A 27,425-nucleotide genomic window follows, 5' to 3' on the forward strand; every position below is an offset into this window, starting at 1 on the left:
CAGTCCTGGTGCCATAGGCACCAAGCTCATAAAGGGAGGTGTTTTGTGCACTTACCTGATGCAGACCATGCTGCACGCTTCAGGCCTCCCTGAGACCTGAAAGGGACTAGTTTTTCATAGGGACTATTTTTTCACTCGGGCGTGGACAGGGAAGGATACATACCTCGTTGGGGAAGGATACATACCTGGGACTTCTTTGGAGGCTATTTAAGCCACGCCCAGACAGCAGCTCATGCTTCGCGTTGTTCTGCTTCCTGCAGCTTAACGTTCACCGTGTCTGCTCCTGGACTCCAGCCACGCCCGCCTCGAACCTGGAAGACCTGCAAGGAAGGAAGAGAAGAGAAAGGTGAAAACCAAGGACTATTTCAAACTTCTTACCTGCATCCGGAATCTTCTCGCCAGCATCCCTGAAGAAAGACTTCCATTTAAAAGCATTGCGTTGCTCGCTGCAGCGCCACGCTTCACTCACCTGTCCTCGAGACATCTCCCGGCTCCATCGCGGCTGTCAGCATCGGACGCCACATCTCTGCAACTAGGGGAGAGAGGAAGAAACAAAAGGTGAGCAGAAGGAACACAGAAGGAAAGCCTGATTAACAGCCATAATACTTACCGGCTTTTCTTCCACATTTCGGGTCGGCGCCGCCCCGTTGGCAGGTACCGTACCCCGGCCCCTATGGGGAAAGGACAAGAGACAGTTCTGGGGAATGATAAGGACATTTAGAGGGATCGCCCTCATCACTACTCAACTCGGCAGTTTAACCCCTCGACGCATCGCCTTCATTCTGCACCTGAAATAAAGGACAGATCACAGGTTAGAAAGACAACATAAAGGGGGCCTCACTTGAACTTAGAACTTTCATACTTACGGCGCAACGCTCAGGAAAGTCAAGTGGATTTTGCCAGCGCCATTCTGAAAACCAGTGAAGTAACTGGACGAACGCGCGCCCCTGCACCAGAAGCAGGATGGAGAGTTCATCCTTCCAAACCATAAGGTGAGCTTAAACCGGGGTTTGGAGGAAGTTAGAGAGGAACAAAGGGGGAAAGGGGAGAGCTAGCACACTATTCTGCAGACTGTTAATCCCCTTTCTCATCTGCAGAAGGATATTCCTACGGGCCAGGCAAGCACGATTTGGAGGTCCTGTCCAATCGGTGTTCCGGGTCCTGCGCATCACGCTAGAAGAGGCCACAGCAATCCAGACTAGACCAGCGCCCCCGTGGGAACCAGGTGAGCGTTACAGAATGCGAAGCCTTCCTACAAATTCCCACCCAGGCGCTATGGAAACTTCCGAAACTGACCAGTTGGCCCAATTACTGGGGGAATTACGGGCCGAAGTACACGCCGCTCGTCAAGAGACTAGTGCCCTCAGGAGGGAAGTGATTGTAATAAAGGATAGAGCTGATGACCTGGCTAGACAGCTTTTGCAAGGTCAAGATGGACAAACTCCTTTACCCGCTTCCGGGGGGAACCCCGCTCCTGTGGTTTCCAGTAACCCGGTGCAGATTAATCTACCTGGAAACATGCCGCTGGCCCCACCTGAACGATTCGCCGTATTCATGAATCAGTGTCGTTTGCACTTCCTATGCAGACCTGGGGCCTTCCCTAATGATCTGACCAAGGTAGCCTTTGTGTTGTCATATCTCAGCGGCTGTGCTGCCGATTGGTCAGTCCCACTGGTAACTCAAGATGACCCGATTCTTCGTGATTTTCAAGGATTTCAAACAAGCATGGAAAGGTTATTTGCTCGACACTCCCAGGGACAGGCTCTGGATGACGAACTTCTATCTCTGCAACAGGGCAATCAAGACCTTCTATCCTACATTGCATCCTTCAATAGACTAATTGTGGAAACTGGTTGGCCAGAGGATAAAAGAATCACATTATTCTATCGAGGTCTACGCGGAAAACTTAAAGATGTCCTGGCACAAGTTGTAAATCCGCCCCAAGAATCCACTGAATATATAGACTTAGTGGTCCAATTGGATCACAGGCTGCAAAACAGAAAAGCAGATCGGTCCAAGTTTGAAACCCGGGTGTTGGCCAAGACCCACGCTAACCCCAAGGGGGCTGATGGCTCGGAGCCTATGCAAATCGGAGGGGTTAAAGGACCCCTAACTCAAAAAGAATGGGAAAGAAGACGACAGATGCAATTATGCCTTTATTGTGGGTCCTCTGGACACTTTCTACGAGATTGCCCGGTTAAGCTGCCCAAGAAGGTGGTAGGAGCCGCTGATAAAATCCATGGAAACTCTGTATCGGGAAATGACCACGCCCGGCAAGTGTAGGGGTCCGCTTGCCGAGCTTGAAAACTAACTCTCAAGCCTCGCATTTCATTGTGCCAATGGTCCTCGTAGATCCAGAACAGCCTAAACGGCTGCATGCTATAAAGGATGGCCATCGGGAGGCAGTTGTGTTTGATGTAATCAAGGCTCCACAGTTTCATCTTATTCTCGGAATCCCTTGGTTAGAGACACATAATCCTCAAATTGATTGGCGAGCGAAGAGAATAACCTTCCCGGATTGTGCACAAACCTGCTACCCAGAAAATCCAAAGATTAATCTAGCATCAGTAACCTCTGTCCCCGTGCAACTACCTCCAGAGTACCAAGACTTTCAGGACGTCTTCCAAAAGGAACAGGCCAACACGTTACCTCCCCACAGATCGTACGATTGCCAAATCGATCTAGTGCCCGGTGCACAACCCCCTTGTAGCAGGATTTACGCCCTTACTGAACCAGAGAATCTGCATTTGAGACAATATTTAGATCAATACCTCGCCAATGGTTTCATTCGCCCGTCAAAGTCCCCGGCATCCTCAGCTTTGTTCTTCGTGCCTAAAAAAGAAGGCGACCTTAGAACTTGTATCGATTACCGCGCATTGAACCAGATAACTGTTAAAAATCGTTACCCTCTGCCTCTGATCCCTGAACTCCTTGACCAGGTGAAGGACGCTTGCGTATACACCAAGTTAGATCTCCGGGGGGCTTATTATCTGGTACGAGTAAAAGAAGGCGACGAATGGAAAACGGCCTTCCGTACAAAATATGGACTATTCGAATACCAGGTGATGCCTTTCGGGTTGTGCAACGCGCCTGCAGCCTTCCAATTGTTCATGAATGATGTCCTTCGGGAACTCATCGATGTCTGTGTTGTCGTGTATATTGATGACATTCTTGTGTACTCCTCTTCGGAATCTGATCACAGAAAGCATGTCAGGGCCGTCCTAGAGAAACTGCGCCAGCACAAACTGTTTGCCAAGCTGGAAAAATGTGTTTTCCATACCACCGAGGTTGAGTTTCTCGGATTCATCCTGACACCTAAAGGGATCCGAATGGATTCACGGAAAGTGGATGCCATCCTCAAATGGCCATCACCTAGTCAGTGAAAGGTGCCCAAAGCATGCTTGGTTTTGCCAACTTTTATCGCAGGTTTATCCCGGAGTTTTCACGTGTGGTGCAACCCATCACTGCACTCTTGCGAAAAAATAAACGTTTTGAATGGACCGAGGAAGCCGAACAGGCCTTTCAGGAGTTGAAAGCTAAGTTCACGTCCGCACCTATTTTGAAGCACCCGCGTCCCGATCTCCCATATATAGTCGAAACCGACGCGTCCAGCTTAGCCTTGGGAGCTGTCCTGTCCCAGAGAGACCCTGAAACCAACCAAATGCACCCCGTAGCATTTTGGTCCAGAAAGTTCTCGCCGCCGGAGATAAATTATGCGATCACCGATAAGGAACTATTAGCCATTAAGTCCGCCTTTAAGGCTTGGCGGCATTATCTCCTCGGCGCCCGGCATACCAACACCGTGATCACTGATCACCGAAATTTACAATATTTAAAAACTGCCAAGGCTCAATCGTCTCGACAGCTCCGATGGACTTTGTTCTTTGCTGAGTTCGATTTTTGTAATCACCTACCGTCCCGGCTATAAGAATGGTAAGGCGGACGCTCTATCCCGAATTGGAATGGAAGAAATAGACACAAACTCAGAACCTGTGCCGATAATTCCCCAACAAAGAATTTTGGGGATAACCACTTTATAAACCCTTGAAGACATTCAAGCACAAGTGAAACAATTCCTGGACTCTTCAGCCTTGCAGGATTGGATCAAAAGGGGGTCTAACTTTTCAGTCAAGGATGGCTTACCTTACTTCAAAGGACGCTTATTTTTGCCAGAAAAGGAATTGCAAGAACTGGTTATTTCCCGCCATCATGATACCCTGATGGAAGGACATCCTGGCATTGCCAAAACAGAGGAAAAGGTTAAACGACAATTCTGGTGGCCTTCCTGGCGAAAGGATATTAAATCTTTCGTGATGTCCTGTGGAGTTTGTGCCCAAAACAATGGTCAAAAGACAAGACCCACCGGGCTTCTTCAGCTCTTAGACATTCCACCAGCACCTTGGCACAACCTGTCACTAGATTTTATCACGGACCTGCCCTCTTGTAATGGTTACAATACTATTCTGGTCGTGGTGGATTTATTTTACAAAATGGCCCACTTTATTCCGTTGAAAGGATTACCTTCAGCCTTTGTTCTTGCCAAGGAATTCCTTGAAAATATCATCCGTTTGCATGGATTCCCGTCCATACTAGTCTCCGATCGGGGAAGCCAGTTTATTTCTCATTTTTGGAAAAAGTGTTGTCAACTGGCACAAATCGACGTAAGACTCTCGACCAGCCACCACCCACAGACCGATGGTCAGACGGAGAGAACGAACCAGACCCTTGAACAATATCTACGATGTATGTTGCACCAATCGGAGGGTAATTGGAAGGATATTTTATGGGTGGCTGAATATGCATACAATAACTCGATACACTCTGGAACTGGTCAGAGCCCCTTTTATACCCTACATGGACGTCACCCTCGTACTTCAGACTTGGACTCACCTCTGAGCCTTGAAATGCCCGCAGTGGACCATTTGCATTCTACGATTACTCAAGCCTTCAAGGATGCAACTGCACATTTGCAACATGCGAAAGGGAAATACAAAAAGAATGCGGATCTGCATCGAAGAGACGCGCCTCCATACCAAATAGGGGATCAAGTATGGTTGGCTATCAAACACCTATCACTCAAGGGGCCTCGAACTTTTAATCCAAGGTATTTAGGCCCTTACTCGATCAAAGCTATAATCAACCCAGTGGCAGTCAAGCTCGATCTACCAGCTAACATGCGGATTCACCCCGTTTTTCATGTGTCACTTTTGAAACCAGTGCACCCAGGAACCAGATTAACAAAGCCACCAGAACCGATTCAGATAGATGGGGAGCCTGAATTCGAGGTGAAGAACATTTTGGATTCTAAGATCTCAAAATCAAAACTTTTCTATCTAATTGATTGGAAAGGTTACGGGCCTCAGGAAAGGTCTTGGCAACCCAGTGATCACGTACATGCACCTCGGCTGGTAAAAAGGTTCCATCAGAATTTCCCAAACAAACCGAAACCTCCAGAAGGAACGACCTTGGGAGGGGCCTTGGGGGGAGTGCTGTCATGATGCCTACCCCCGGAGCACCAGGCCAGGCCCAGCACTCCCGGAAGCAGGCATCATGCCCTCGGCTTAAAGCCCAGCGGCCCCTTATAGGGGCTCTTTGGACTCAGTCCTGGCGCCTTTGGCGCCAGGCTCATGTTGGACATCAATCCTGGCGCCATAGGCACCAAGCTCATAAAGGGAGGTGTTTGGTGCACTTACCTGATGCAGACCATGCGGCACGCTTCAGGCCTCCCTGAGACCTGAAAGGGACTATTTTTTCATAGGGACTATTTTTTCACTCGGGCGTGGCCAGGGAAGGATACATACCTAGTTGGGGAAGGATACATACCTGGGACTTCTTTGGAGGCTATTTAAGCCATGCCCAGACAGCAGCTCATGCTTTGCGTTGTTCTGCTTCCTGCAGCTTAACGTTCACCGTGTCTGCTCCTGCTCCTGGACTCCAGCCACGCCCGCCTCGAACCTGGAAGACCTGCAAGGAAGGAAGTGAAGAGAAAGGTGAAAACCAAGGACTATTTCAAACTTCTTACCTGCATCCGGAATCTTCTCGCCAGCATCCCTGAAGAAAGACTTCCATTTAAAAGCATTGCGTTGCTCGCTGCAGCACCACGGTTCACTCACCTGTCCTCGAGACATCTCCCGGCTCCATCGCGGCTGTCAGCATCGGACGCCACATCTCTGCACCTAGGGGAGAGAGGAAGAAACAAAAGGTGAGCAGAAGGAACACAGAAGGAAAGCCTGATTAACAGCCATAATACTTACCGGCTTTTCTTCCACATTTCGGGTCGGCGCCGCCCCGTTGGCAGGTACCATACCCCGGTCCCTATGGGGAAAGGACAAGAGACATTTCTGGGGAATGATAAGGACATTTAGAGGGATCGCCCTCATCACTACTCACCTCGGCAGTTTAACCCCTCGACGCATCGCCTTCATTCTGCACCTGAAATAAAGGACAGATCACAGGTTAGAAAGACAACATAAAGGGGGCCTCACTTGAACTTTGAACTTTCATACTTACGGCGCATCGCTCAGGAAAGTCAAGTGGATTTTGCCAGCGCCATTCTGAAAACCAGTGAAGTAACTGGACGAACGCGCGCCCCTGCACCAGAAGCAGGATGGAGAGTTCATCCTTCCAAACCATAAGGTGATCTTAAACCTGGGTTTGGAGGAAGTTAGAGAGGAACAAAGGGGGAAAGGGGAGAGCAAGCACACTATTCTGCAGACTGTTAATCCCCTTTCTCATCTGCAGAAGGATATTCCTACGGGCCAGGCAAGCACGATTTGGAGGTCCTGTCCAATCGGTGTTCCGGGTCCTGCGCATCACGCTAGAAGAGGCCACAGCAATCCAGACTAGACCAGCGCCCCCGTGGGAACCAGGTGAGCGTTACAGATATGTTCTGTGTAACACATTGCTCTGCATGAGCTGAAACCATGCGTTACGTGAAACCTTCCCACCCTGACCAAGCACCCATTGCCATTGCCTGTCTGTGAAAGCTATGCCCAGATCAGCCTCCCAATTGGCTTTTAGCCCCGCATGGTCTATTAGCGTGCCTTCTATAAGAGCTTTGTACAACCGGGAGACAGGCCTCCAACCATCTTCCAATTCGTACATGAGCGTTAAAAGAGCATTTGGTTGTGGCTCTGTCGGCCAGTCTTGCCAAGTTAGTTTTGCATATTTAGTGATTTGCATATGACTCAGAAATTGCCCTTTGGACAGCCCCTCTTTTTGTGTGAGGTCAGAAAACTCTCTATAGCTACCATTCTCATACAGGTCCCCCCACATTGCAATGCCCACTTCCTCCCAGCGCCTCATTGTTTGGGTTTCCTCTGTCCCCGCTTTTCCACCTATCAATATGGGCCTATGAGGTGAGTAGGGATGAGGGGTCTTCAGAATTTTCCACGTCCTCTGCCATATCCTCCTATCTACAGTTAACAATAAAGGTTGTGGATATAGCACGACAAGCGGGCACCAGAGCGTTTCCTTCAACCGCACCGGGTGTGTCAGTAAGGTATGCTCTGTGTTCTGGTCATCTGCCAACCATTTGGCTAGGAAACCAAGGTGCGCTGCTAAATAATAGAATTCTAACCTGGGCAGTTGTACCCCACTGTGTTTGAATGGGAGTGGCAGTATATTAATAGGTATTTTATGCCTTGTGATGGCCATAGGAAGTGTCTTATTACTGTCTCTAGGTCCCCAAAAAAGGGAGCCTCAATGTAATACGTAACGTTAGTAAAGCTGTATAATAGCCTTGGTAGTATAATCATTTTTGTGATTGCTACTCTGCCCATTAGCGTAAGGGGGAGATGCGACCAGAATGCCATAGAACTCTTCACACTCTCCACCTTCCACAACATGTTCAGCATATGCATCCTTTCTGGTGTGTGTGCTATCTGTAGTCCCAGATACCTGAAGCAATCATGTTTCTATTCCAGCCCCCAGTCTAGTGTAGCTGTTACACGCACATTGTTTAGCTCCGCGAGAGGGAAGAGGCACGACTTGCGTCTATTAAATGTTATCCCAGACAGGCTTGCAAAGTGATCTAGTACTCTCAATATGAGAGGTAAATTGTGTTTAGGTTGACAGAGGTAAAGTAATACGTCATCCGCATACAATAAAAGTAAATGAGTTGTGCCACCAATACATATCCCGGCCTCTAGATACTCCTGCCTAAGATATTCCGCGATGGGCTCGAGCACTAAAATATACAACATCGGTGAGAGGGGGCACCCCTGACGTGTCCCCCTCTGTATATCCCATGGTACGGATAAATATCTTCCCGTCTTAACTCTGGCAACAGTGGATGTATAGAGAACTTTAACCTACCTACAAAAGTGTCCCCCAAATCCAAAGGCCTTCAATGCTGCTTCCATTCACTCCCAATAAACCGAATTGAAAGCCTTTACTGCGTCCAGAGAGGCTACTACATACTGTCCTGGGCGACCATTGGTCTGTTCAATTATGTGCTGCAATCTACGCAAGTTTAAAGTAGTGCAGCGACCAGGTACATAGCCTGTTTGGTCTGGGTGTATCAATACTCCGATGTGCTTCCTGAGCCGGGACGCCAGCATCGTTCTTAATAGCTTAACGTCAGCATTCAACATTGCCAGGGGTCTATATGAGTTGCATGAGTCAGCTTCCTTCCCAGGTTTAAGTATTGGAACCACCCAAGTTTCTCGCCTAGAATCCGGGAGCATCCCCGCTTCGAAGGCTTCTTCAAACACCTTCAGGAGAGTTGGTGCCAGTTCCTCTCTATAGGTCTTGTAGAACTCGGCCGGGAGACCATTGCCTCCCAGAGTTTTGCCCGCAGCAGTTGCCACTATCGCCTCCTCGAGGTCCTGTACTGTAAACGGCTGGTCTATAAAGTCGCGTTGTTCACCATTTAAAGTGGGGAGTGCGATTTTAGCAAACAAGTAATAAATAAATAATAATTAGGCTTTTATATAGCGCTACAAACCCTCAGGTATCTGAGCGCTGCTTATTATTACCCACGGTGTGTGGTGCTCATTTATCGACCTCGGAAGGATGAAAGGCTGAGTTTGGCCCCGCCGGGATTCGAACCTGCGTTAACAGGCTCTGCACGGGTGTCAAAGCGGGCGCTCTACTCGCTGTGCCACTTGACCGGCCCCCCCCCCCATATGAAAAAGGCATCCCTATATGCTGCGAGCTTAGCTGTTAAGTCTGTTAACATTACTGCTGGAATACATGCTGTATAACTATAAAGTTTGGCATAGTAGGTGGTAAATATGTTGTTAATAGTGGATTGCGCTCGCCAAGGTACTCCACATTAATCTTTGAGTAGCGTTATCTGGGCTTTAGGATATTCATTTCTGCACAGCCACACCAGTAGCCGCCCTGTTCGATAACCCTCTGCATGTGCGCGCTCAGTCTTTGTGGTATAATCAAATTTCGACAGTCGCTCCCAAGTGGCCTGGCACTCCTGCCGTGCCTCTCGGAGTGGTCGCTCAACTAACTGGTCTGCTGGTAGCCTGACTTCTAATCTCCGTTTCTTGTCTTCAAGTATTTCTAGTTCTCGTTTGAGTTATCTGCGAACACCCCTTGCTTTAGCAATTACCTCCCCTCTGGTGACCACCTTCAATGCCTCCCAGAACGTCGCCCACCTGCTCAAGCTCCCAAGATTCTCCTCCAGGTACAGGGCCAGGACCTCACGAAGCTGTACGCGGAACACTGCATCCTGCAGGGCACCTGTGGGCAGACGCCACATGGGGACCGGGGATCGAGGCGTGCCTAGGTTCCATACCACCACCAGTGGCGAGTGATCTGAGACCACTCGCCCCATGTACTCTGCTCCTGTAAAGCAGGGCAACTGTTCCATAGCCACAAGAAAATAGTCTAATCGGGTGTGGCGATCATGCAGTGGGGAGTAGTAGGAAAACTCCCGCTGGTCTGTGTGCATCTCTTGCCAGACGTCCATGACGGACAGTTCTGCCAGGGCTGCTTTAAGTGCCTGCCCCGCTGTGTTGCCCCCTGACTTAGGCGGTTTAGATCTGTCTCTGATGTCATCACATACACAATTGAAATCGCCCCCCCCCCCATATGAAAAAGGCATCCCTATATGCTGCGAGCTTAGCTGTTAAACACTGGACATAGGAAGCTATAGTATGATTTAGGAAATAAGAGTTGACAATAACACCTGTATCCCTTCGACATACCCTCTTAGGATTACATACCGGCCATCCGCGTCACTGTCACAGCTAAGGCATTGAAATGGCAATGTCTAGCTAATCCATGTAGGGACCCCACGTGCAAATTTAGAATAGGTGGCCCCATACACTGCTCCTCCCTCACCCCCGATTTCTCATCTGCGGCTGTTAAATGTGTCTCCTGCAATAATGCAACTGTGACCTTCCTCCGCCGTAAATATGACTTGACCTTATTTCTCCTCATATATGTGCCTAAACCTCTGACATTCCATGTCATAATAGTCATGCAAAGCCTCCCTCAGGTCTTGCAATCTTCCGCATATCTCTACTCCTGAGGTAGTGTGCAACATCATTCCCCATGTACAGTCCAGTGGGGATGGGGTCGTCCACAGTCTTCAATGCCTCCGCTTCTTGCTTGTCCCCGGAGGGTCGGGGGGGCACTCCCTCTTTCTTCAAGGTGGGGGGGTCCAGATGTACCCTGACTCTTCAGCTGTTACAGCTTGTCCAGGTGGTACCTCCACAGACTCTGAGCCCCTGTCCAATGTTTGTGCACCTCTCTAGCTCTTTCCACCAAGCACTCCTGCTCAGGGTGCAGCCTTTCCGCAATGCCGAGGGCTGCTTACTCAGTCCAGGCCTCATCCGGGGGGGGGGGGTGCTGCCAGGCGAGCCTGGAGCCCCTCCACACAAGGAGCACTCGCTTCCCCCAGGTTGTGCAGCACATCAAGCCTGAACCCTCGCCGCGTAGCAGCAGGCAAATGCAGCCAGCTAAATTGTGCACCCAACCTTCCGCGGAGGAGCCAGGCCGCAGTCCATCCGCCGCACCCCCAACACCAAACAGGCCGAGCCTCTGTCCACCAGGCTCCCAGGGCGCTGACAGGACGGGCCCTGCATTAGGCACTGACTCCTCCTTCACTCCGCTCCGGTCTGTTCCACCCGCAACTTTGATACGCTAATTAGCGGGGACCCACCAGCAGAGCCTGAACGGGCTGCCAGCCAGCTCCTAAGCCCTTATTTCGCGGTCCACTGCTGCAATGACACTACGCACAAAAATTGCGCGGGTTGGCCACCATCTTCTCCATGTAGCACGGACCGCAGCTTCTCCTTGTTCTTTCTGGCACCGGCTTGCCCAGCGGCAGCAAAACCACCAGCAGCAGTGATTCTCCAACCGCCCTCAGTTAGAGAGGTATCATTTAGCGAAAATACACAGGTCCATTCTCAGGATCAATATAGGATCCGCACCGGAGCTCAGCCGAAACACAGCCTCACACCATGAGCTCTAGGCCACGCCCCCTCCTCCTTGACCTCTCTCCATGGGCTCTGACAGGCCGTCGAAGATGCTGCGTCCTTCCGTACCCAAATTGTGCAGCAATACAGCTTCCTTCCTGGCCGGAGCAAACTTATCCCCCCCAATGGCAATCAAGTAAGTGTCGAACAACTTGTAATGTGCATCAGTCGCAGGGCTAGGATAGTTTAGGCTGAATAAAGGCTGCTTGATGTCACCAAATCAATCAGTGAATTAAGGTGGTTGAATGCGAGCAAAGAGCCAACTGGAACATATTTGCTCCGCAAGTTATACATTATAAGTATATCAGACAGCAAAGTAAAGTTTGCCTCAAACTGGCCGGTCACTCAGCACACTCGTCAATCTGGACTATCGTTCTGGAGAAATTCAGCAAAATCCAATGAATTCTCAAGATATCAAAAAGATAGCTTTGAGAGGCCACACCCACTGTGAAACATGTAACCATTAAAGGCTTATTCAGGTATACAGTATCATCTAGATCAGCAAGAAGCAACTCATTAGTGAGTCAACAAATTGGATTCAGAGTTCTCAATTAAAAAAGTATAACAAATTATATGTGTGTTATCACAGATAATAATGTAACATATATATCTTGCTTTTTAACTGTCTTTACCACATAAAAAAAAGTTTAAACAGAAGACCCACCTTCATCATATATAGATGTTCCCAAAAAGCAACCTTATTCATGAAAAGGATTAAAAATAAGGGCCAGTCCGCATCAAATCTATACAAAGCCGAAGTTATTTTGTTCTACTCCCTACACATTATACATAAAAGTGCCTAATGCACATGACACTTTTATGCTAAGATGGTAATAATGATAATTATTTTGTTTTGTATAGCGCCGCTATCACCAGGAATCCAGTTTCAAAGGACTTTGTAACCAATGTCACTCATCTTATACTGCGGCTTCTAGTTGTTTACTAGCCTGTGCAGTGAGGTACATGTGACAGGTGCCACCTTACCTAAATTGCCATAAACTTCTCTAGCTCAGACTCAGTATAAAATGTCCTGTACCCCATTGCATTGTACTGTATCAAACTGAATTTTGATTGGTAACCCCATAAAATGCATATGCACGAGAAGAAAGTCAGTATGTTTCTTCTATGTTTTCTTTCACCATCCCTTTGGTTTTCCTTTCTTTTCTTTCTTCCTTCCTTTTTGTCCTTCTCTGTGAACTGTATTGCGTTGTGGCATTTTATTACCAAGGAAATGGGTTTGTATTCATGTCACAATCTGAAAGTATTTTATGTACTATAAACATTTTAATAAAATTAAAAAATATATATGTCACTTATTAAGGGGATTTTATTACTCACATTGTAATACTCAATTTATCAACCTCCAGTGGGTAGAAGGGCATCCAACAAAGGGTATTAAACCCATGATGCACAGAACGGTCATGTTCCCAGGGCAAGCGCTTTTTGCTTGAGCTATCCTACGGGGTATGCAAAAACTTGAGAACAGATGTGGTCTTGAATGGCTCCTGCGTATGTAGGGCAAGACATGGGGAAATAGAGATCTTCATCTATTACATGACAATTACAGCATAAATCAGACTTAGTTGCTGAGTGCTGCAAACCAGAAGATCTCACATGGGCTCCAGCAGCTCAGCAAGCTTCCAGGTACTGATGCTGTTGTCAGAATGCGCCTTTGCACAATAGGAAGAGAACGGAGTAAAAGGACTGCCATCCTTTGGAACAATCTGAAACTAAACAGAGCTGTCAAGAATTGGTGCTTTCGGCAGAGTATGCAACACATTATTTGCTTTTTTGCCAAGAATTCCAGAGCAAATAATGGAAAGGAGGGAGAACAGTGACCAGAGAACCCCGACTAAGGCACTGGGTGGTAAAATTGGAGAGGGCAACGATTGGGAAGGTTAAGGGCAGATGCTGTCAGTGAAGCAAGGTGTGCTGATCGGTAGTTCTAGCGAGGCGCTGATAGGAGTGGAAGCTGGGTCTACTGGCAGGATGCATAGTGAATTGTAACTCCAGAAGGAAGCAGTGACAGGGGAGCAAGATAACACGTGAAGCAGGTTGACCCGGGAAGCTCTGGGTAGTGGAGCAAATGGGAATCACTATCACTATCCGGTGGTGAACATTGGTATGGAAAACACACCTGGGACAGGTGCTGGCAAGGGAAGCACACCGGGTGCTATAAGTAAGCCCACTTGCAAGACTGAATTGAACAAGATGAAACTCCTCCAAAACTGGTATTATTCTCAACACCGCCTGCACAACTTTCAGCCATCCCTGGACCTGGCTTGCTGGAAGCAAAGTCGAGCGCAAGGGACCTTCTTCCACATGTGGTGGGAATGCCCCGCAACTCAAGCCTTTTGGGGAAAGATTGTGCAGATTATCAAGGACATAACCCACTGCAAACTCCCCATGGACCCGGAAGTAATCCTCCTGGGAGTACCAAGGCCAAAATGTTATCCCAGATGAGGGTGCACCGGTAAACTGCTTACGCAACTACTCCTGGCTGCCAAAATAACGGTGACAAGCACAGGACGAACCGCTGGTGCCCCTATGGTGGATAAAAGTGTGGAGATTCTGGGGGCCGAGAAGGTCACAGTAGCAAAAGAAGGAGCACTGCATCACTTCACAGATTGCTGGTGCCCGGTACTGGAGTACCATGGCCGGTTTCCGGCATTAACCTTTCAGCCGCAGTTGGCTACAACCATTTTGGAAATTTAAAGCCCCTTGCCCCACTCTACGGCGTTGACAACCCATGGATACTAGACTTCCAGGAGCAACCAGAAATAGGATACGGGAGGGAGAAGGGATGTACTAATTATAAGCTATGTAATGTAAGTGACAAGATGTCTCAGGTGTTTCACTGTATGCATATGCTGCCACCGATATAAATTAAGTTGTTAAAAAAAATAATAATAAGCTTAATAGTGGGTACGTGCCCAGCCTTTTGGGGATATTTACTTTTTAACAATACTCAAAGACATTGTTATCTGTATGAAACAAATGCTTTTTTCAAGAAATATGAATTTGAAATCCACTCTCCGAGTAGAACATATACATAGGCCAGCAGCAATGGTCTAACACAGCGTATCTGTCGCACGTTGTAAGTATAAAAAGGGGGAAGTCCTGCAACACACTAGTGCACGCCAGTAGCCGTGTGTTCCTTCCAGGGATGGGTAGGACAAGGCCTGCATGCAGGGTTCCTGGGGCAACGCAGATTACAACACTGGCAACGAGGATGCAGCTGGGGGATGTCAGGGTGGTTGGCTTAGTGTGAGGTGGGTTCCGATGTTGATTACATCTCTAGCAACCTAATCCGACGCCGGTCAGGTGCATCGATCATCGCAGTAAGGCAAAGACTGCCATTTAGAGGTCCCAACAGCAGCGGCTGCACACGTGGAGTGCTTGTGCGCTATGTTGGCAATTTTTGTAACCCACAAGGGCTATAATCTACTGGCAGGGGCACAAGGGCTAAAAAGACAATTTTTCTTTCTCTTTGTCTTCAATCAATGTTTTCTCAGCCACACTGAGTTGCTATCTGGAGGAGCTGATGTGCCTCCCATCAGGGCGTGGTCTCCTGGGAGGAGCAGAGTGTGAACAATGCAGTGCCTTAAGTCTCAGAAGTGCACCAGCGGGTTCGAATTGCAGCCTTTTTGCAAAGGGGTGCCCATGCGATTTGCAACCATGAGCAATGAAGATGACCTCCAGGGAGCCGGTCAAGATGCTGAAAGGCCCCCCTCGGGCAAGAAGGACATCACGCCAACAAGGGACACTGTCCCAATGCCAGAACTTGACACTTCAGGCAATTCCTTGAAGCTGGAACCAAAATGGTTGCTCTGGATAGAGAAGTGAGATATGTATTTTAGAGCAACTGGCGAAACTGATGAGGCCAAAATCGCAACCCTCATACTCTGCTGTGTCAGAGGTTCACAACATTCTCATATCCCCCATTCCCATCGACAACTCCCATCACACAGCAAAAGACAGCCTCAAAGAACACTTCTTGCCACTAACTAATCAGGACTATGAAAGGTTTATTATGTGTAGCGAAAAACAGGAGGAGCAGGAATCCCTGGACCAGTTCTATGGCAGGCTCCGTCACCTGGCATGTACGTGTGCATGGGAGAATGACGGAATGGTGAGAAACCAACTGATACAAGGGTGCACTTCAGGGAAGCTGCACCGCCAAATCCAACGAAAGCCTGGTATGTCGTTAGCCCGCATTCTGGAAATGGGCAGATCATGGGCAGATTACAGAAACTTTGCACCAGTGCAAGGGGAAAGTTGCACGGTATTAGCACTAGGGTAAAGTTTGCCCTATTTTTAAAAACCCTGGGACATATTAGAAAACTATATGAGCAGTAATCAGCAATAGGTAATCCTACAATAGCACAGTTCTGGTGACTTATGACTAGAGCCCACTGACTTCCCACTTGAGAGCCACCTGACCTACATGTGAAACAATAAAGCATCATGTTCAGCTCCCATTTCGGCACATAATGTGGCAAACAGGTGGGCTCTTGTGCTGTGCTTCTTAATAAAATGTGAAATCTAAAATGTACAATCTTTACAACAGAAGTCAGCACCTCTGAGAGTCCATTACTCATATTGCGCACAGGCAAAGCTTCCAGAGTGATCACACTGTGTGTCCACAATATATGTGGAGGAACTGCCAACACTTAACCCAGCACTAGCACCACATATTGAAGGAGCACCATCCATGCAAATACCAACACACACCTCACTCTGTAAGCAGTGGGAACTTAGGAAGTAGTTAATGTCAAATCACTACAGATGCAGTTGCTCTGCCCTGAATTGGTTTACAAAATATTTCTCCAGTATTTCTTTTCCACAGCAGTACCTCACAAAAGCAATCAATTGTGCTTTGTAAGTAGCCTCATCCAACTATAGGGCAAACTGACTGCATCACGTGTGATATCAATTCTGTACCGATATCAGAGCATAGGTCAGTGATGCAGTGGAAAATTGTGGTGTCAGACATAGGGATACTTTTGCATTTCTCTGCTGCACCCGTCACTAAGCCTTGCCCAGTTGACAGCGAGAATTGTTGGTAGAATAACTTTCTGCATTTGCAGGTATTGAGGCCACATTTTAACAGTTTTGCTTTTTTATTGCAGCTGCCGTACAAACAAATCCCTGGTATTTTTTGCTAAATTGGCATGTTTGGTTTCCAAATGCTGCCTTAATTGTTTTGGCTTCAGGCTTGCTTATGTAGCACCACAAACCAAACACTGAAGCTTAACTTGTCCAGCAACTGTGATCCATGTGAACCCAAAATCAAAATAGTGACATCATATTTCCATGTTTTTGCATTTCTTCTGTCTGTTTCCACCACTCCTGCTTTTCGATTCCTACCATCTTTGGGCACTAGGAAACAATCCAGTCCTATGTGAAATTTCTGCATTTTAAAGCCCGAACACAAAAAAGACGATTTTTTTTGGACGTTTTTATATTGGCTTTAAAATGCAGAAATATCACATACTGCCCCCTCCTTCCCAACTCGTCTATCGGATGGTTTAAAACCCCCCGAACTCACACTTTGCCCATCCACGAACACACGCATCCTACCCACATACACTCACACACATACAGTCCAAAACTCACCTGTGCCTCCTGGGACGACTCTGCTGGGGCTCACAGCGCCCGTCAGCCCCTGCGTGCACTCGTGTGCGGCAGGCGTTAGATAAGTTATGCTGTTGCTCATACACTTCAGACAGGAACTAGATTTCAAAAGGTTTCTGCATGTGAGATGCTGCAACAGGTAAAAGTTAAAAATGAAATTTTAGAAAGCAAAATTACGAATATCCTTGCCACAATGAGAGGAAGTAGAGATTATTGGTATAGCAGACACTTAGAGGTTAGATGCATGAGCAGAAATGTGGGCCCTCCAACTTGGTTTGTGACTTTAATTTGCACTGAGTTGGTTGGGATGATCTTGCAGAGTAGATTCTTCAAAGTAATCCACAGAAAGAAGACATAGAAAACATGACACAAGGAGAATTGTGTTCTATGGACCATGTAAGTGTATCACAATTCTTACATCTCTGATGATTTTTAATCATGTTACACTTTATATGTAATAAAAAGAATGTCCACTAGGCACTGTGGAACCTTTCTTTTGGAGGAAAGTGTACCAGGCACATGGGGCTTCACATATACACATGGTATGGTATGGTATGGTACTGTTTATTTATATAGCACCTATATACAGAAAAGTGTTTCAAAGCGCTCATGCTGTTGTGGATTAAATATACTAATCAGTTTGGTAAAGAAAGTGATGGCTGTGTGATGGAGTTTAAAGAAAAATATGTTACTTGTTCCATTCCTGTTCAGCATGTGAATGCTGATCTATAAACACGATGGACAGATTTCAAAGGCACCCATGTTGCCAGTAATGTCAGAGAAAATATAAAAGTAAAGACAAGGAATACGCTCAGCACAGATTTGGCTTTCCAAGACCTGTGAAACCAGTTGGTTGAGCAAGTAGTCTAAAGTCATCTCTTTGACGCCATGTAACTGGTAAGTCACAGAGAAAAACAAATCATTTAAAAAGAGATAAGGAATGCCAATTTTTTAATGATTACAATCCTGTCATTGCTCAGCTTTGAAATGCAAATACTGATGTATATTACATTGCTGATGATACAACAGTTGTTGCTTCTTATGTCACAGCATACATGACAAAAGCTGGAAAGAGCAATGCATCTGAAGTATGGAAAGACTTATCAGCAAACAAAAGTCTTAGTTAGAAACATCTGTGCTTTGGTCTGAAGATGCTCTCACATGAGAGTGTGGAAGCAATGAAGCTGCAGATCAGGTTACTCGTTTGCCTCTGTATGGATGTAGCATTAATGTGCTATGGTTAAGTATTGGCCCAGCTACTACTAGAAATCTGGTACTGAAGACTTTGAGTGAAGTTCAGCAGTTAGCTGAAAGAGTACCCAAGAGTACAGAGATTCTGAAAACCAACTTGATTGATACCTATTATCCAAAACAGTCTGCAGAGTTGGAGGATCTTTGTTTATATGAAGTAGTAGAATGCTACTCATATCAAATAATTGAAGAAAACAATGACAAAGGACGGTTTAAAGGACATGGATATACTGGTTATCTACTGAGACTTGAAAAGCCAAGTTTCATCAACCACCTGTAATTATTTTATCTGTGCCTTTTGCTGTTTTTCTTCCCATGGCGTGCACAGAGTGTTTTTCTTGGAAGTTTTCAAACCTTTGAACAATCATTTTTTGCTAATAAAAGTTTGATATCCAAAGTGTGAGCAGTACTTAGAATTACTGGAAAAGAAGTACGTCAAGAAGAATTGTTGGCAGCTGAATTGGCAAAAGAGACTAATGAGGGCAGTCAGGATTCTGCAGTAGTAAGTTAAAATGTCTCAGGCGAGCCAATTATTCAAACTGATGTTGAGCTCACCATTGGAAGAAGTGGAAAGTGCATCGCAACAAACAAAAGTTGCAGATGGAAATTATTATACATAAGTAAGTATAATCAATATAGAGTAAGTATGTATAATCAATGTAGAGCAGAAGGTAGTTTATTGTAAAATCAAAGATAGGTTCTTACACGGTTTCAACATGACAAGCATGAATGTTCTTGTGTCCAATACAAACCTCTATTGATGTATGTCAGTAGACAAGCAGGAACAGGGAATATTTTTTTTAATTCATGCATTGTGAGCAATGATACAAAATGTAACCAATTGCTCTCTGTCATATATTGTATAACCAACAGATTTATCAGCTTTCAAAATAGGATGTGTTACTTTACATCGATTGATGCTACCAGTGGAGCATGAAAATAAACTAGAGTATCGAAAACATGTATCAAGTACAGCACAACAAGTAGGAAAGGTTCTAAGAAAATGAAATACCTTGATTTTAGATAATGTAAGAATGGTGTCTAACTTTCATTTGCTTGTGACTGAGTTCTTGGTGACTGACTATGATGTTTTGTTTGGAGGTAAACATGTCTTGTTTTCATAGATTTGTTACAATGAACTCCTGTGAAAGGTCATCCAGTTTTCAAGATGCTGCAATCTAAGAATAGTCAAAACACTATAGGTAGTATTGGTCATTTTAACCTTTGGAATTGTTTTGAATTCCAGGAACGTACCATTAAGTTCAGGCAATCTGCAGACTTAGAGTGGTATCCTTGAGGAGAATATGAAAGCAGTCTTAAAAGGAAGACTGATTACTAACATGTTTCATGCAGGTTGCACTGTGCCTGATGTCATGTTGACTCTTCAAGAAAGAAACATTTCTTGTGCTGCATTGATGTGTACACTTGGAGAGTATAACATGTTCAACTCTACAATTCTGCTCTTTGCGCAGCAATTCATTGTAGAGATAAAATCGTGCAATGTTTTAGGTGGCCATTTTATGACATTAAAAATAGAACAAAGGCTTGATTAATTCAATTAAATAGTTCAATTTCTCAAACAGCCGTTCTAGAATTGCTTGAAAAACTGTGCATCAATGCACACGTAATGTTAAAGAGGAACGTGAATGTAGACATTCATCTAGTCAGTGGAGCAATGGGAAGAGTGGTTACATTTCACACTTTTCCTCACAGTACAAATATTGAACATATTCAAGTAAAGTTTGATCGTGCAGAGGAAGCTCATTGGATTTCTCAGACCTCTGCACACTTCATACTTTTAAAGGATATCTTTGAGAAAAGAGCACAATTTACATTGTGCTCTGCATATGCAATTATTATTCATAAATCACAAGGTTGACATTAGAAACAGCACTTTTTTACATTGGTCATACAGTGTTGAAAGAAAGAATGTGATATGTAGTCCTGCCATTTGTAAAAAATATTAAAGGAATATTTGTAATAAACATTGATGAAACAAAAGTGACAGCTGACATTTCTTGCATTGAACAATATAATAGATTATTTATATTGTATGCTCCTCACCTTGACCTTATACCTCTATCTACTCACTTAGCAAGGAAAAATAAGGAACCAGTGAAGTTACATAAAAAAGTGGTTCCTCGTAAGAGTAGAAAATAAGAGGATCTACTGGTGTTGGAAAGTCATACAAAAATGACATATTCCCACTGTAGATTTAGTAAACAAACACAAGTTAATTGCTATTTAAATGCAGCTTTGTGCCTGTTGTTTCAAATTACACCACTGGTGCACGAAGTAGCTTTAACATTACACAAACACTATGTGTGGAACTTTCGATTCTTAAAATGTCTGTAGATGAAAGACCACACAATACACATCTGGCAATGTCAACCAGAAATGTAGTAGCTGTTGCAAGTGGAACTGAACATTTTTCCCAAAATGTACAGGAAGATAGTCAAGACTTTTGAATTACTATTTTTGGTGTGGTACTGCAGGAAACTGTTAATGTAGGAATTTTATACAAGTGAAAGCATAAGTGTCCACAATGTAACAAAGACCATACTGCTTGGGAAATTTCAGAAAGATTTTTATATGTTCCTATCCCAGATCAGAAAAGTGTGAATTTTCCCGTACTATTAACAGCCTTTCATGACATGCAATGCAGTGACTGTGGGAGTAATTTACAGTCTACACTGCAAAATCTACTTTTTAATAAGTACCGCTTAATTATGTTTCAAAGATGTAGGGCCTCATTATAAGGTTGGCGGCACAGAATTAAAGGTATTGGTAGAAACACCCTTTCTGGACTGCCCGTAGGGTCACTGTACTCCTGGCAGGCCTTAGCTGCCAGGATTCAGGCCCATACCAGCAGGCTTTTTACTGAAGCACCGACACCATTACTATCTGCGCCAGTGTTTCAGGTTTCCCATTCCCATGGTACTCATTGGGAATGGGAAATAACCGTACCACGACCGCCTGTGATATCCCAGTAGCACTGGGAAGTCAGGCAACCCCGTAATAAGGTCTGTAGTGTAGGTGGTGAGAAAATGAACACGTCGGTATTGAATTCTGTAAATAGACAAGTTTCTATTAGAAAGAAACCTTTGAAAGCATGTGCAATTATTTTCCATGAGGGAGCATCCATTCATTGTGGACATTTCCCAACATGGGTGCACACAGAAGTAGATTGGCTTGTCTGCAATGGCTGTATATTCATACACCTGGTTAGATTGCCAAAGGGTTTAAAGAATGCTTACTTAATGTTGATAGAAGCAAAGTTTTAAAATATGTTTCCTATTCTTTGTGAATGAAAACATGCAAAATGGATGTTTGAAATGGGAGAATAGGGTAATATGTGTTTTATATAAACTAGAGGATCAATAGTTACTAGGGTTCAATATAAAATTACTACAGAATACATGCATTCATAAGAATGTCAAGATTATATAAATTAGAAAAAAAACAGAATTCTGCAATCTTCTACTTCTGTTTTATTGTGTAAAGCACTGCATATTTTAATATGTACAAGCGTTTCATATAGCTACTGGGTTACATAAGTGGTTCCATGTACATTATTTTGAGTGATAGGGAGTGTAGAAATTCATAACTATTTACATCTGAAACAAGTAAACGATAGGCTGTAGATGCAAAAAAAAGTATAGTGTTTCAAACGTTACTAATGGTGCCAGTGCTTCAGTGTTACCATTCCCATGGAGTACTATTGGACTGCATGGGAATGGAGATGTACTGTTCCTCCACATAATATCTCATATTAGCAGAATATCTGGCGGTGGAAACTGTAAGCCGAGGTTGCCGGTAGGCTGTCGGTAGCATAATGAGGGCCTATGACAATATATATTGCAATATATTGCAAACATATATATTATATGGGGGCGCCCTATAGTTAAGGGAAGTCGGACTCCAATACGAAACCCAAAAAAATGAATTGCTAATAACGTTTAACTTGTGCAATTGAATTGGCCAAAATTGTGAAAACAATTAGGAACATGCAGCCCATCCCCCAATAGACTACAAAATGTCTGAAAAAATCAATAAAAAGATAAGAAAGTCATTAAGAAAACAAACACATGGTAATTTTACCATAGACTAAAATTGTCATTTTTTGCTCCACCAAACAGCCACACTGCTGGATGGATTTGGACCATGTCCAAAAGAACTTGGCCACAAAGCATTGACATGCGATCCTTTTGTGGTTAGGGGTTATTCTGTCCAGTATTTATTTAAACATTTGATGGAAAAGGGATCCAAATATTTGATCCAAAATAGATAGCAATATCCAAGGTAAATTACCAAGAACCCAGGTGTTTTTAAATAAGAGTCACCATCTTTTTTTCTCGATGCAAGAGGATAGCCACTGTTATAGCCTAGAGTATCATAAAATGAAACAATGGGAAAAATCCATTTGCAGGTAAAGAATATGAAAATGCCATCAGTCTAGAGGTGGGGGAGGCAAGAGGACACCAAGTGAAATTTGGGAGTTGAAGGGGGTGTAGGGCAAAGCTTTTCTGTAGCCTCAGGAAAGAATAGCTGTTGCTACCCGACATCTCAACTGAAGGTGTGGCACAGAAACACTAATTGCTGTAGGGGAATGGGAGAGGTCATGGGAGGTGTGGAGGTCATCATGGGAGTGGTAGGAGCTGGCATAGCTGTTGGGGGATCTTGGTGAAGGCTTGGGAGAGCAGGAAAGCATTTTGTTGCTGTTTTTACCAATAGCCACAGCTACGATGAACAGAAACAGACAATGTAATTGGGTGCTGTCATATGCGTGGATATAGAGCAATGCACTGGCTATAGCCTAGGATATATCTGCGGCTAGCCAACATTTTGACTGAAACATCATTACAGAAATGACAAGTGTTATAGGGGGAATGGGAGAGGTCAGGGGAGGAGGAGGCCATCAGGGCAGTGGGGGAACTGACATATATTTTTGGAGCTTCTGGCTTCTTGTGAGGGCTTCAGGGAGCATTAAAGCATTTATTTCACTCTATGGTCATCAGTCTTGCCGCCTATGTGGGGAGAGGCTCCTTGGGTTGGGTTTCCCACATCCAGCTGGAACTTTCTGCAGAAAATTCCTTCTCTTCCCATATATAAATTGGACAGTATGGAAGATATATCTCATTGTGTTTCCCTCCTGGTTTGTTTCAAAGTTGGGTGGTTCTTGAATGACAGTTGCCTTATATGAGCCACTTGTGAGACCCATTGGTCAAATTGGGAAACATCACTTCCTATAACTAATTGGGTTGGATCACGGTCATCCTCCACATGACCATTATTACAACATACTTTCCTTTTCCCGGTTTGCTTCCATCCCTTGGAAATCAAGTCTGGTCTTATTGCACATCCCCTAGTACCTGTATCCAAATGGGCCCAAAAGGTCTTTGCTTTTAGGACAGCAGGGATTCTAAAAGTGTTGTGTCCCTGGTGTATAGGATAGCTTTGGATTTTCCCTGACTTCCACTTTTCCCCAAAGGCATTGTTTCTCTATAGTGGGCATATATAACGTTCTCATTGAAAAAGCCAGTATTTAATGTGTCTCTCTAATTCACCTCTCGCTCTGATGGTAAGAGCTTTCTGATATATGAGATGGACAATGGTGTGTGGGGTGCCTTAGATTTCCACAGAGGAAACATGTATGTTCTATAGGATGGTAACATACAGAGAATACACATTCTTCTCATGAGGGATCAGACTCACCATCATGTCCTTCCTCTGCCTGGTTTCTTAATTCAGACCTAAATCCACATACAAATTCCTTAAGGGTGGATAAGGAGGAACCAAAGGGAATATGGTGGCTCAGAATTTCCCTCTTAGACTCAGTGAATTTAACCACCTCAGAATGTGAGATAACACTCTTATGGGTGTCAGGTCTTACTTTTTGTGGAGAGAAATATTTCAAAGATGTGGAAACATTGGGAGGCTTGAATTTCTCCTGTATAGACTTGTCCTTGGTCTGTTTATCCTCTGTTTTCTATATCAAGGAATAGAACATGTTTTTTGAGTGCCATTCCTCAAGTGTTCTCTCTTATACTTTCCTTTGGGTGTCTCCCATAAGATTTCATATACTAGACTTCCCACTATCTTTACCCTGTTGATCTTTATAGGAGTCAAAGAGAATTGTTTTAAATAAAAATTCTGTTCTTCTCCACAGGAGAAAAGGGATACCATTTTTAACTTTCTTTCTCTGCAATGTATGATGTAGAGTGTTAAGCTGGTGGGGCAATTTACCCATAATTCTAAAGATATTACCACCTTGACTTTCCCTTGCACTAGACAATCTTCGGGACAAAAAAGATGGTAAATGTTGCCCTCTACGGTTTTCTTAACTGGCAACATAGCTTGACGAGTTAATAGTTTGAAAACAAACCCCACCCGAGAATGAAATTGAGTATGGGGTTCCTGATTTTTTTCTGAAAATCCCAACCCACTGGTAGAAAAAAGGACCTGTCTAGCTCTCCCCCCGGGTGCACAGGTTAAGGAATTGGAACTTGTCTTGGTTTCTGGGGTGTAGTACTCACTGGTGGGTGAAGTGGTGTTATTCCACTCTCCCTGAAGTGTAACCATTGATGGGCAAGCATTTACTCTACCATTGTGGGATCGCCAGTTTGTGTGAACTGAGTCCGATCCCAATTCTAAAACCATATGTGAGGGGTCAGAAATGAGGGTCAGACACACGGTATTCATATTCTCAAGTAAATACATTTATTGAAAGAAAATTGGATGCAAAACTGCCTAACTGGCCCTATTCTAAAAGGAATTTCCCGACATAACAATCAAGACTGGCGTAACCGACTGGAGCAGAGAACCCATCCAAGGGTGGATTAGTTCCCCCTGTCCCTAGTCTGGGAGGGGCACGTGTTAGGAAAGCGTTCTGTTTATAGCAGCATTCCTTGCATTTTTATGGACCCACAAGCCTTTTACTTTTATTATTGATTCTGACTTAGTCTTTTTGCGTACATTGAAGCCTTAAGCTTCATTACACTGGCATTTGCTCATCTGTCATGGGGAAAATGACATGTCCTTCATACTGTCAGTACTGGGAAAATGGTTTCCCTTAGACATGTTACTTTGTTGCCACTTTTGGTAACATGTTAGCACTTTGGTAACTTCTTATCATTGTACAATGCATCTCACTATGCAGTACAATGTGGTACACATTTTGTTTGGCCCTAGACTAAAGCCCAGAGGACTTTTAGTTACTCTAGGTGTGCTAAAGGGACAAACACATGGCAGCAGTTACGTTTTTCCTAATGTTGGTGTAATTTACTTTAGCCTTACCACTTTTACCACGTTTGGCTATGCTAGTGGTCAAATATGGCCATGCCACAAGGTCTTTTGCTTGTTCTTTCGCCATCTTGTCTTTTACTCTTCTTCCTAGCCTGTGAGGTCAGGAAAATCCTTTTATGGACTTCCAGTTCCCAGGAATGCAGAAGCAGTTGGCATGCTACTGGAGGGCTATGGGTGCTCGCTGCTAGAAAGTAGGTAGGGACTGTCTGGTCCCAATTCACAAACTGGGTTCAGTGTGTCTGAGTGGTATGCATGAATCTTGCTGCAAATGGCCCTGATTGAACCACTACTGGGGTGTGTGTGTGTGGGCCAATCTGTCATTGGCTAGTGAAAGATTTAGCGCTTAACTGGCTTTTAGGATAAGAGTACTCCTACACCCAATCTAGGGAGATCCTAGAAGAAACCGAAGGAGCCAAGAATCCTGTCCAACTGCAAGACGCACAATGAGACCAACGTTCGCTGCTGTCCTGGTAGCACCATGTCTTGTGGAAAGGAGCTTTGACCCTTGGAGTGTAGGGAACATCCATTCTCAATGTCTGCTCAGAGGCCTACAAAGAAGAGCCTTTGAAAGTGCCTCTGGACCGCCCAGTGGCTGAGCAGTCCAGAGTTTGGGCTACCATTCTGCAGTTGTCACTGTTCTGAGTTGAGGCTTGGAACTTGCTGGATCTTCAGCTTTTGGTATAAGACTTAGCCATAAGACTTAGCTCGGAGGTCATCGTCTGAGCAGTGTTTGCGGTCTTTGGGGTATTTCCACCGCTTCTACAGTCTTGGCAGCAGGTGGAGTATTTTGCTTAAAAGCTCATTACGAACGCAGAGCGTTCACAGAGGTGATCGTAGAGGGGCCCGCAGTCTGAGCAGTCTACAGCAGATGACCAGTAGACACCCGGTAGGTGACCACCAACATTGCATCAACTCACTGACATTACATTCTCGCTTCATTCCATCAGTGCCCAACATGGGGCGACTGTGGGCCGAGAGCCTTTGAGCCCCTCGTATTTGGCACTAGGATGTGTGAGTATGAGTCTGCGTTGGTGACTACTAATGACTACAACATGTGATGGAATTGGCGCTAGTACTGGTACTGCCACCTCTGTCTTCGCATCTGGAAAAAAAATTGTCTTCGAATTCAACAGCTGGGCTGGATTAATAAACTACGAACGTCATATTTTCTCTGCCACCACCGGACATTGAAAGCGGTAAGTGGCACTGGAAGATGTTTGATTCAGCAAATATGGATGTTACCAGGGACAACGTGGGGGCAATGAACTCCTCTACTGAACCCTCTGCTGGACCTGATATGAGTCAAGAATTAATGGCAGGAAGGGCCTTGTTTACAACCTTATTAGGAAAGAGGGGAAAGTACAAGACATTGAGCTTCTCCCCCAGGCATGAACAGGTGTTGCAGATACATCCCACAGAGCCAAAGAGCCTCAGGGGTAATAACTACATTCTTGGCACCACAAGCAAAAATCTGCTATTCAGTGAAGTAGTAGACTGTGTTCAAACGTATCCAGCTAGGACCACAGAAGATTCTTTGGAGCGCCCACAAACTAGCCATACCAGAGACATTGTGGGTATTCAACCTCTGTCCAAGAAATACTTCTTTAATGGACACCTGTATTAGCATAGAGAATTCAATTTCCAATCTGCACATTCCATTAACCAACCAAAGCGGTTCCCACAGTTTATTCATTTTTGAAAATTCACCAAGTGAGCTGCAAAGGAGCACAAACAATATGACCACAAGTAAAGGAAATTGCAGGGCAACTCTGAGCATGGTAACTCCTCTGACCG

The sequence above is a fragment of the Ambystoma mexicanum genome, chromosome 5q (assembly GCF_040938575.1).
Source record: "Ambystoma mexicanum isolate Mex_15411 chromosome 5q, UKY_AmexF1_1, whole genome shotgun sequence".
NCBI classification, from domain to species: Eukaryota; Metazoa; Chordata; class Amphibia; order Caudata; family Ambystomatidae; genus Ambystoma; species Ambystoma mexicanum.